This window comes from Schistocerca cancellata, chromosome 3, assembly GCF_023864275.1.
Source record: "Schistocerca cancellata isolate TAMUIC-IGC-003103 chromosome 3, iqSchCanc2.1, whole genome shotgun sequence".
NCBI lineage: Eukaryota > Metazoa > Arthropoda > Insecta > Orthoptera > Acrididae > Schistocerca > Schistocerca cancellata.
Window position 1 is genome coordinate 288,656,878 of NC_064628.1, and position 12,334 is coordinate 288,669,211.

The window sequence follows — 12,334 nt, forward strand, 5'->3', positions numbered from 1 at the left end:
ATATTCATCTATACTATAACATTTTTGCAATAAATATTTATGGACAGTAGTTTTAAATTTTGAAGTGTCTTTTGTTGTTTTAATGTTTGCGTGTAGCTTAGATTAGATTAGTACTTGTTCCATAGATCATAAATACGACACTTCGTAATGATGTGGAACATGTCAGGTTAATAAAAGGTGTCTATACAAGATATTACATTACACAAAATATTACATGACTCTCAATATGAAATTACCCACTTGCTATATCCAAAAATTCATCTAATGAGTAGGAGGAGTTGCCATTAAGAAATTCTTTTAATTTCCTTTTAAATGCTATATGGTTATCTGTCAGACTTTTGATGCTATTAGGTAAGTGACCAAAGACTTTTGTGGCAACATAATTTACCCCCTTCTGAGCCAAAGTTAGATTTAACCTTGAGTAGTTAAGATCATCCTTTCTCCTAGTGTTGTAGCCATGTACACTGCTATTACTTCTGAATTCGTTCGGATTGTTAGTAACAAATTTCATACTTGAACATATGTATTGTAAAGCTACAGTGAAGATCTCTAGCTCTTTCAACAAGTGTCTGCAGGATAATCTTGGATGAGCTCCGGCAATTATTCTGATTACACGCTTTTGTGCAATGAACACTATTTTACTCAATGATGAGTTACCCCAGAATATGATGCCATACGAAAGCAGAGAATGAAAATAGGCGTGGTAAGCTAATTTACTCAGATGTATATTGGCAAAATTTGCCATGACCCTAATAGCATAAGCAGCTGAACACAAACGTTTCAGCAGATCTTCAGTGTGTTTTTTCCAGTTCAACCCCTCATCAATGCATACGCCTAGAAATTTTGAATATTCTACCTTAGCTACCAATTTCTGATCGAAGACCGTATTTATAATGGTGTTATTCCATTTACTGTGTGGAACTATATATACTGTGTTTTGTCAAAGTTTAATGAGAGCCCATTTGCAAAGAACCACTTAATGATTTTCTGAAAAACATCGTTTACAATTTCACCAGTTAATTCCTGTCCGTTGGGTGTGATAGCTATACTTGTATCATCGGCAAAAAGTACCAGCTTTGCATCTTCATGAATATAGAATGGCAAATCATTAATATACATTAAGAACAGCAGAGGACCCAAGACCGAACCTTGCGGCACCCCATTCTTTTAATTGTTCCCCAGTTTGAGAAATCACCAGTTTTTTGCATATTATGTGAACTGCTTATTTCAACTTTCTGCACTCTCCAGTTAGGTATGATTTAAACCATTTGAGCACTGACCTATTCATACCACAGTACTTGAGCTTACCTAGAAGTATTCCATGATTTACACAATCAAAAGCCTTTGATAGATCACAAAAAATCCCAACGGGTGACTTCCGGTTACTCAGAGCATTTAATATTTCATTAGCGAAAGTATATATGGCATTTTCCCTTGAAAAACTCCTTTGGAAACCAAACTGACATTTTGTTAAGACTTTACTTTTACAAAGGTGTGAAGCTACTCTACAATACATTACTTTTTGAAGAATTTTGGATAAGGCAGTCAGAAGAGAGATTGGGTGGTAGTAGTTGACACCAGACGTATCCCCTTTTTTATGCAGTGGTTTAACAATGGCATGCTTCAGTCTGTCTGGGAAAATACCCTGCTTCAGAGAGCTATTACATATGTGGCTAAGAATCCTACTTATTTCTTGGGAACAAGCTTTTATTATCCCCCTGGAAATGCCATCAATTCCATGTGAGCTTTTATTCTTAAGAGAGTTTATTATCTTCCTAATTTCAGAAGGAGAGGTGGGTGGAATTTCAACTGTATCAAATGGTGTGGGTAAGGCCTCTTCCATTAACTGCCTTGCTTCTTCTAATGAACATTTAGATCCTATTTTCGCTACAACATTTGCCGTCATCTTGTACTCTTGGTTGCCCTGTCTCCCTTTTAATAATATTCCAAATTGTTTTGATTTTGTTATCAGAGGTATTAATCTCAGACATGATGCACATGCTTCTGGACTTTTTAATAACCTTTCTTAATGTAGCACAGTAGTTTTTATAATATTTGGCCGTTTCTGGGTCATTACTCTTTCTTGTTGTTAGGTACAGTTCCCTTTTGTGGTTACAAGATACTTTTATTCCTTTAGTAAGCCAAGGTTTTTTGCATGGTTTCTTATAATTAGATTTAACTACTTTCTTGGGGAAACGGTTTTCAAATTCTCTTACAAGTGTATCATGAAATAAGTTATATTTTAAATTAGCATCGGATTCCTTGTATGCCTCATTCCAGTCTAACTGTTGAAGATTTTCTCTGAAATTTCTAATTGTTGAGTAATTAATTGAATGCACTATTTTGGAGGGTAGTTTTGAATTACTGAATGGAGCTATGTCATATACTATAACTAGCTGAGCATCATGATCAGAAAGGCCATTCTCAACAGGACAAGAATTTATGTTTTTAATATTATCTTGATCTATAAAAGTGTTATCTATCAATGTGCTGCTGTCCTTTACTACCCGAGTAGGAAAATTAATGACAGATGTCAAATTGAAAGAACCGAGCAAGACTTCCAGGTCATTCTTCCTACTACACTCTTTCAGTGAATCAATACTGAAGTCCCCACAAATAATAATTTGCTTTCCCCTATCTGACAGATAGCACAACAAGGCATCCAACTTTTCCAGGAATAAATGAAAGTTTCCTGAAGGGGACCTATATACTGTTACAATTATGAAAGAGCCCCCCTTCAGTTTAAGTTGACAGGCACATGCTTCTACACTCCTGGAAATTGAAATAAGAACACCGTGAATTCATTGTCCCAGGAAGGGGAAACTTTATTGACACATTCCTGGGGTCAGATACATCACATGATCACACTGACAGAACCACAGGCACATAGACACAGGCAACAGAGCATGCACAATGTCGGCACTAGTACAGTGTATATCCACCTTTCGCAGCAATGCAGGCTGCTATTCTCCCATGGAGACGATCGTAGAGATGCTGGATGTAGTCCTGTGGAACGGCTTGCCATGCCATTTCCACCTGGCGCCTCAGTTGGACCAGCGTTCGAGCTGGACGTGCAGACCACGTGAGACAACGCTTCATCCAGTCCCAAACATGCTCAATGGGGGACAGATCCGGAGATCTTGCTGGCCAGGGTAGTTGACTTACACCTTCTAGAGCACGTTGGGTGGCACGGGATACATGCGGACGTGCATTGTCCTGTTGGAACAGCAAGTTCCCTTGCCGGTCTAGGAATGGTAGAACGATGGGTTCGATGACGGTTTGGATGTACCGTGCACTATTCAGTGTCCCCTCGATGATCACCAGTGGTGTACGGCCAGTGTAGGAGATCGCTCCCCACACCATGATACCGGGTGTTGGCCCTGTGTGCCTCGGTCGTATGCAGTCCTCATTGTGGCGCTCACCTGCACAGCGCCAAACACGCATACGACCATCATTGGCACCAAGGCAGAAGCGACTCTCATCGCTGAAGACGACACGTCTCCATTCGTCCCTCCATTCACGCCTGTCGCGACACCACTGGAGGCGGGCTGCACGATGTTGGGGTGTGAGCGGAAGACGGCCTAACGGTGTGCGGGACCGTAGCCCAGCTTCATGGAGACGGTTGCGAATGGTCCTCGCCGATACCCCAGCAGCAACAGTGTCCCTAATTTGCTGGGAAGTGGCGGTGCGGTCCCCTACGGCACTGCGTAGGATCCTACGGTCTTGGCGTGCATCCGTGCGTCGCTGCGGTCCGGTCCCAGGTCGACGGGCACGTGCACCTTCCGCCGACCACAGGCGACAACATCGATGTACTGTGGAGACCTCACGCTCCACGTGTTGAGCAATTCGGCGGTACGTCCACCCGGCCTCCCGCATGCCCACTATACGCCCTCGCTCAAAGTCCGTCAACTGCACATACGGTTCACGTCCACGCTGTCGCGGCATGATACCAGTGTTAAAGACTGCGATGGAGCTCCGTATGCCACGGCAAACTGGCTGACACTGACGGCGGCAGTGCACAAATGCTGCGCAGCTAGCGCCATTCGACGGCCAACACCGCGGTTCCTGGTGTGTCCGCTGTGCCGTGCGTGTGATCATTGCTTGTACAGCCCTCTCGCAGTGTCCGGAGCAAGTATGGTGGGTCTGACACACCGGTGTCAATGTGTTCTTTTTTCCATTTCCAGGAGTGTATATGTTGCTCTAGACAAAACTTTTTTGTATCTAAGTTTTCTACACAGTGATAACTTTTAACATATATGGCAACTCCTCCTCTCACCTTATTCTCTCTACTCATATGTGCAGCTAGTTTATAACCACTGATATTTACCTTTTCCATATCAGACACAATGTGATGCTCAGACAGACATAGTATATCCATTATATTATCAGATTCAACATCATCTAAACAAACCAGGAGCTCATCTACTTTATTCTTCAATCCCGGAATATTTTGGTGAAAATTGGTAACATTATTTTTTACTTTACTTTTGTGAGAATCTACTTTTTTCTTTAATTCTACTTTTTTCTTTAATCCACCAATATTTTGGTTAAATATCATAACATTATTATTTACTTTCCTGTTGTGAGAATTTTGTGAGTTTTGGACCTCTTTAGCACCTGTCTGCCTGAACTTCTCATTGGACACTGATATTAGCCTAAAAAAAGAGGTACATCCATGAGTATTAGTGTCCCCCCTTATGGATTTCGCTAACAACCCTGCCAGTTTACCCTTCCCTTTCCTATTGAAGTGTAGGCGATGCCTTGTGAAATCCCCCCTATCAATAGCCTCGACAGGAACCAGTCCAATGTCTGACAGAGTGGCCGCCCTACGCAACTGGTCCAACTCCATATTTACCCGCCTGACAGCGCAGTTCAACTGGGGCTGATCATGCTGCACGAAAGCAGGCACCAGCCCAACATTGGTATGGGTCATTGCCGAGGCTATTTTCACCAGGTCACACTCCATACTGTAGCCTTGATCCCTATCAATACTGTTTTCCACTCCACCCACTATCATCACATGACCCTGCTTTGTGAAACCCTTGCACAAGGAACCTATTTCCTCTACCACCTGGCTAAGACTTGCACTTGGCTTGAAAAAGTTTGTGACCTGATACCTGTCACCTAATTTTTCCTGCAAAATCTGGCCCACACCTCTTCCATGGCTGCTACCTAGCAACAGAACTTTCCTCTTACTTTTTTTTTCAGTTGGTTTCCTAGTGAGATACATCTACTTCTACTGGAGCCTCTTCCTTACTTAACTGTGGTAGCAAGGCAAATCTATTGGTTGTGCCTATTCAGAAACTGTCAGACACTGTCCTCTTTCAGTGGCCGCTGCTCCCAGCTAAAACTACCCACCGCTGTTTACCCTCCTCCCCCATTAACCTCTTCAGTTCCTCCCTCGCTCTATCCAAATCAGCCTGAAGGGCTCTAATTTTCTCCTCCTGCTCAGCTATAATCATATCTCTCAAGCAAACCCTGCAAAAGAATGGAAGAGTCTCGTTTGCTTCCCCAATTCCCATGCCGCTACAATTTCCCCAATGAAACCACCTGTCACAACAGCTGCACAAAACCCCTGAACTAACTTTCCTACTGCAGCTCACACACTTAGTATCCATGGTAGTTTGAAAATTAGTTAGCCTAAGAGATTAACTAAGTTATAACGATAATATATTAAATACAGATGCAAAAGGATACTAAATATGCAGAATGAGATTTTCACTCTGCAGCGGAGTGTGCGCTGATATGAAACTTCCTGGCAGATTAAAACTGTGTGCCCGACCGAGACTCGAACTCGGGACCTTTGCCTTTCGCGGGCAAGTGCTCTACCACTGAGCTACCGAAGCTGTGGGTACCGGGCATGAGTCGTGCTTCGGTAGCTCAGTGGTAGAGCACTTGCCCGCGAAAGGCAAAGGTCCCGAGTTCGAGTCTCGGTCGGGCACACACTTTTAATCTGCCAGGAAGTTTCATATCAGTGCACACTCCGCTGCAGAGTGAAAATCTCATTCTGGAAACATCCCCCAGGCTGTGGCTAAGCCATGTCTCCACAAATCCTTTCTTTCAGGAGTGCTAGTTCTGCTAGGTACGCAGGAGAGCTTCTGTAAAGTTTGGAAGGTAGGAGACGAGATACTGGCAGAAGTTAAGCTGTGGGTACCGGGCATGAGTCGTGCTTCGATAGCTCAGTGGTAGAGCACTTGCCCGCGAAAGGCAAAGGTCCCGAGTTCGAGTCTCGGTCGGGCACACAGTTTTAATCTGCCAGGAAGTTTCATACTAATTATGCTTTGGAAACGAATATGTAAGTAAACTATTACCAAATGCATTTAAATTTGTGGTATAACGCTAAATATGCACGACCAAAAACTAGGCCTAAACAGTCAAATGTAACCAAAACGAACTTATAGCTTATTGTATAGTCTGTTTCCTGTTTGTAGTGGTCCATTCTGTTTTAGTCTTGTGTGTGCGTGTTGAACATTTACGTCCTGCTTTCTCCTTGTGTTATACAGGTGGATACTCTGGTTAGTTGACTCAAGATTGTTGCTATTTTCCAAGATTTTCCTTACAAATATGATTACTTGTAAAATGTACAGACATTGTAGTGGAAGGATATATAGGTTCTTGAATAAGGGCTTACATGAGCTTCTTGATGCAGCATTTTCTATGGCTCTTACAATTCTCTTTTGGCATATACACTACTGGCCATTAAAATTGCTATACCAAGAAGAAATGAAGATGATAAATGTGTATTCATTGGACAAATATATTATACTAGAACTGATATGTGATTACATTTTCACGCAATTTGGGTGCATAGATCCTGAGATATCAGGAGAAAGAAATCTGGCGTTCTACGGATCGGAGCGTGGAATGTCAGATCCCTTAATCGGGCAGGTAGACTAGAAAATTTAAAAAGGGAAAAGGATAGGTTGAAGTTAGATATAGTGGGAATTAGTGAAGTTAGGTGGCAGGAGGAACAAGAATTTTGGTCAGGTGAATACAGGGTTATAAATACAAAATCAAATAGGGGTAATGCAGGAGTAGGTTTAATAATTAATAAAAAAATAGGAGTGGGGGTAAGCTACTACAAACAGCGTAGTGAACGCATTATTGTGGCTAAGATAGACACGAAGCTCATGCCTACTACAGTAGTAGAAGTTTATATGCCAACTAGCTCTGCAGATGATGAAGAAATTGATGAAATATATGATGAGATAAAAGAAATTATTCAGGTAGTGAAGGGAGACGAAAATTTAATAATCATGGGTGACTGGAATTCGAGAGTAGGAAAAGGGAGAGAAGGAAACATAGTGGGTGAATATGGATTGGGGGGCCAGAAATGAAAGAGGAAGCTGCCTGGTAGAATTTTGTACACAGCATAACTTAATCATAGCTAACACTTGGTTCAAGAATCATAAAAGAAGGTTGTGTACATGGAAGAATCCTGGAGATACTAGAAGGTATCAGATAGATTATATAATGGTAAGACAGAGATTTAGGAACCAGGTTTTAAATTGTAAGACATTTCCAGCGGCAGATGTGGACTCTGACCACAATCTATTGGTTATGAACTGTAGATTAAAACTGAAGAAACTGCAAAAACGTGGGAATTTAAGGAGATGGGACCTGGATAAACTGACTAAACCAGAGGTTGTACAGAGTTTCAGGGAGAGCACAAGGGAACAATCGACAGGAATGGGGGAAAGAAATACAGTAGAAGAAGAATGGGTAGCTCTGAGGGATGAAGTAGTGAAGGCAGCAGAGGATCAAGTAGGTAAAAAGACGAGGGCTAGTATAAATCCTTGGGTAACAGAAGAAATATTGAATTTGATTGATGAAAGGAGAAAATATAAAAACGCAGTAAATGAAGCAGGCAAAAAGGAATACAAATGTCTCAAAAATGAGATTGACCGGAAGTGCAAATTGACTAAGCAGGGATGGCTAGAGGACAAATGTAAGGATGAAGAGGTTTATCTCACTAGGGGTGAGATAGATACTGCCTACAGGAAAATTAAAGAGACCTTTGGAGAAAAGAGAGCCACTTGTATGAATATCAAGAGCTCAGATGGAAACCCAGCTCTAAGCAAAGAAGGGAAAGCAGAAAGGTGGAAGGAGTATATAGAGGGTCTATACAAGGGCGATGTACTTGAGGACAATATTATGGAAATGGAAGAGGAGGTAGATGAAGATGAAATGGGAGATACGATACTGCGTGCAGAGTTTGACAGAGCACTGAAAGACACTATTTGGGCAAGAAGCAGTATCAGCAATTGGCATAAAATGATAATTGGGTCCTTCTATAGCCCACCAAATTTGTCTCCAGATTACAGTTTCATTATGGTGTTATCACTAGGGATAAGATAGATACTGCCTACAGGAAAATTAAACAGACCATTAGAGAAAAGAGAGCTCAGATGGTAAACCAATTCTAAGCAAAGAAAGGAAAGCAAAAAGGTGGAAGGAGTATCTAGAAGGTCTATACAAGGGCAATGTAGTTGAGAGCAGTATTATGGAAATGGAAGAGGACATAGATGAAGATGAAATGGGAGATATGATACTGTATGAAGAGTCTGACAGAGCACTGAAAGACCTAAGCTGAAACAAAGCCTCAGGAGAAGAAAATGTTCCATTATAACTACTGATAGCCTTGGGAGAGCCAGCCCTCACAAAACTCTACCACCTGGTGAGCAAGATGTATGAGACAGGTGAAACACCCTCAGACTTCAAGAACAATATAATAATTCCAATCCCAAAGAAAGCAGGTGTTGACATGTGTGAAAATTACCAAACTATCAGTTTAATAAGTCACCGTTGCAAAATACTTACACAAATTGTCTACACACAACTGGAAAACTGTTAGAGGATCGGTTTGGGTTCTGTAGAAATGTTGGAACACGTGAGGCAGTACTGACCCTATGACTTCTGTTAGAAGATGTGTTAAGGAAAGGCAAACCTATGTTCTAGCATTTGTAGACTTTTGACAATGTTGATTGGAATACTCTCTATCAAATTCTGAAGGATTCAGGAGTCAAATACAGGGAGTGAAAGGTTATCTACAATTTGTACAGAAATCAGATGGCAGTCATAAGAGTTAAGGGGTATGAAAGGGAAGAACTGATTGAGAAGGGAATGAGGCAGGGTTGTAGCCTATCCCCGATGTTATTCAATCTGTATATTGAGCAAGCAGTAAAGGAAACAAAAGAAAAATTTGGAGTAGGAATTAAAATGGAGAAGAAATAAAAACTTTGAGGTTCGCCGATGACATTGTAATTCTGTCAGAGACAGCAAAGGACTTGGAAGAGCAGTTGAACGGAATGGACAGTGTCTTGAAAGGAGGGTATAAGATGAACATCAACAAAAGCAAAACGAGGAAAATGGAATGTAGTCGAACTAAGGTGGGTGATGCTGAGGAAATTAGATTAGGAAATGAGACACTTAAAGTAGTAAAGGAGTTTTGCAATTTGGGGAGCAAAATAACTGATCATGGTCGAAGTAGAGAGGATATAAAATGTAGACTGGCAATGGCAAGGAAAGCGTTTCTGAAGAAGAGAAATTTGTTAACAGCGAGTATAGATTTAAGTGTCAGGAAGTCGTTTTTGAAAGTATTTGTATGGAGTGTAGCCATGTTTGGATGTGAAACATGGACGATAAATAGTTTGGACAAGAAGAGAACAGAAGCTTTCGAAATGTGGTGCTACAGAAGGATGCTGAAGATTAGATGGGTAGATCACTTAACTAATGAGGAGGTATTGAATAGAATTGGGCAGAAGAGGAGTTTGTGTCTCAACTTGACAAGAAGAAGGGACCGGTTGGTTGGACATGTTCTGAGGCATCAAGGGATCACTAATTTAGCATTGGAGGGCAGCGTGAAGGGTACAAATCGTAGAGGGTGACCAAGAGATAAATACACTAAGCTGATTCAGAAGGATGTAGGTTGCAGTAAGGACTGGGAGATGAAGAAGCTTGCACAGGATAGAGTAGCATGGAGCGCTGCATCAAACCAGTATCGGGACTGAAGACAACAACAACAACAAGATCTTGAGAAATCAGTACCCAGAACAACCACCTCTGGCCATAATAAGGGCCTTGATATGCCTGGGCATTGAGTCAAACAGAGCTTGGATGGTGTGTACAGGTACAGCTGCCCATGCAGCTTCAACACGATACCACAGTTCATCAAGAGTAGTGACTGGCGTAAGCCAGTTGATTGGCCACCATTGACCAGACGTTTTCAATTGGTGAGAGATCTGGAAAATGTGCTGGCCAGGGCAGTAGTCGAACATTTTCTGTATCCAGAAAGGCCTGTACAGGACCTGCAACATGCGGTCGTGCATTATCCTGCTGAAATGTAGGGTTTTGCAGGGATTGAATGAAGGGTAGAGCCACGGGCCTTAACACATCTGAAACATAACGTCCGCTGTTCAAAGTGCCGTCAATGCGAACAAGAGGTGACTGAGATGTGTAACCAATGGCACCCCATACCATCAAGCCGGGTGATACGCCAGTATGGCGATGTCGAATACACGCTTCTAATGTGCATTCATCGCGATGTCGCCAAACACGGATGCGACCATCATGATGCTATAAACAGAACATGGATTCATCCGAAAAAATGACGTTTTGCCATTCGTGCACCCAGGTTCATCGTTGAGTACACCATCGCAGGCACTCCTGTCTGTGATGTGGTGTCAAGGTTAATCGCAGCCCTGGTCTGCTGCAAATGTCGTCAAACTGTTCATGCAGATGGTTGTTGTCTTGCAAACGTCTCCATCTGTTGACTCAGGGATCGAGACGTGGCTGCACGATCCGTTACAGCCTTGCGGATAAGATGCCTGTCATCTCGACTGCTAGTGATATGAGGCCGTTGGGATCCAGCACGGCGTTCCGTATTACCCTCCTGAACCCACCGATTCCATATTCTGCTAACAGTCATTGTATCTTGACCAACGTGAGCAGCAATGTCGCGATACAATAAACCGCAATCACGATAGGCTACAATCCGACCTTTATGAAAGTCGGAAACGTGATGGTACATATTTCTCCTCCTTACACCAGGCATCACAATAACATTTCACCAGGCAATGCTGGTCAACTGCTGTTTGTGTATGAGAAATCGATTGGAAACTTTCCTCGTCAGCACGTTGTAGGTGTTGCCACCGGCACCAACCTTGTGTGAATGCTCTGAAAAGCTAATCATTTGCATATCACAGTATCTTCTTCCCGTCAGTTAAATTTTGCATCTGTAGCAAGTCATCTTCGTGGTGTAGCAATTTTAATGGCCAGTAGTAAAACAACTTTTGCTAGCAGGTGTGTTTCCCCAAAAGGTTATGCCATATCGCAGTAAGGATTCTGGCTGGGCGAAGTATGCATCTTTTAGTGTCTCTTTTGATGTTCAATCAGAAAAAATTTTGTCAGTATAGCAAATAGTATTTAATTTATTTGTAATATATTTTGTATGTTGGACACATCTTTGATCTTCTTGGATGCCTATCCCAAGAAATTTTGTAGATCTTACATTTCCGAGGGTTCTAGTAAACAACTCTATGTCTGGTGCTAGTGGACATTTATTTTGCACTGTGTGTATAAGTATTGTAACTCTTTTTTCTGTGTTTATTACTGATTTGTTTCCAGAAAACCAGTCTGTAATGTGGGTGGTACAATTTTTAATCTCATGTAATAATTCTTCTTGGGTCCTTCCTTTTATTATCACTTTTGTGTCATCTGCAAATTTTATGTAATTATGGCATCGGCTAGTCAGTTCCAACTAACTCAAAAAGAGTAGAAACAGAACTGGTCCTAGAATGGAGCCTTGTGGACACCATACTTGATGCTCTGCTTTTCTGAGTAGTAGGACTTTATCTTGTTCCCTTCTTGGATAGTAAGCTTAACTAATTGCTCTCTGTTTTGGAGATATGATTTTATCCATTAGGCACAACAAAAAAATTCACACAATCAAAGCTTTCGGCCATTAAGGCCTTTGTCAGCAGTACACACACACACACACACACACACACACACACACACACACACACACACACAACTTGCACACACGTCTGCAGTCTCAGATAGCTGAAACTACTCAGCTCTCCGAGACTACAGACGTGTGTGCAAGTTGCGTTTGTGTGAGTGTGTGTATGTGTGTCAACTGCTGACAAAGACCTTAATGGCCGAAAGCTTTGACTTTGTGAATCTTTTTATTGTGCCTATCGCGATTCAGCATCTCCGCTATATGGTGAGTGGCAGCTTTCCTTCTCTGGTATTGTTACATTCCATCCTGGATTTTCCATCATTTGATTTTATCCATTCATAGAGTGGGCCACTAATATCTACAGGTTCAAGT

The 12,334-nt window shown here is 41.9% G+C and overlaps 1 protein-coding gene and 1 non-coding gene across 2 annotated transcripts in view; one reads left to right on the top strand and one right to left on the bottom strand.

The window, feature by feature from the left end:
* The window catches only part of LOC126174969 (dolichyl-phosphate beta-glucosyltransferase), a 119,923-nt gene that overhangs the window by 106,240 nt on the left and 1,349 nt on the right, over positions 1-12,334 (bottom strand). The gene's annotated exons all lie outside the window — the stretch shown is intronic.
* Positions 6,168-6,241, top strand: Trnas-cga (transfer RNA serine (anticodon CGA)). The gene has a single exon. It is a non-coding gene; the product is annotated as a tRNA-Ser (tRNA).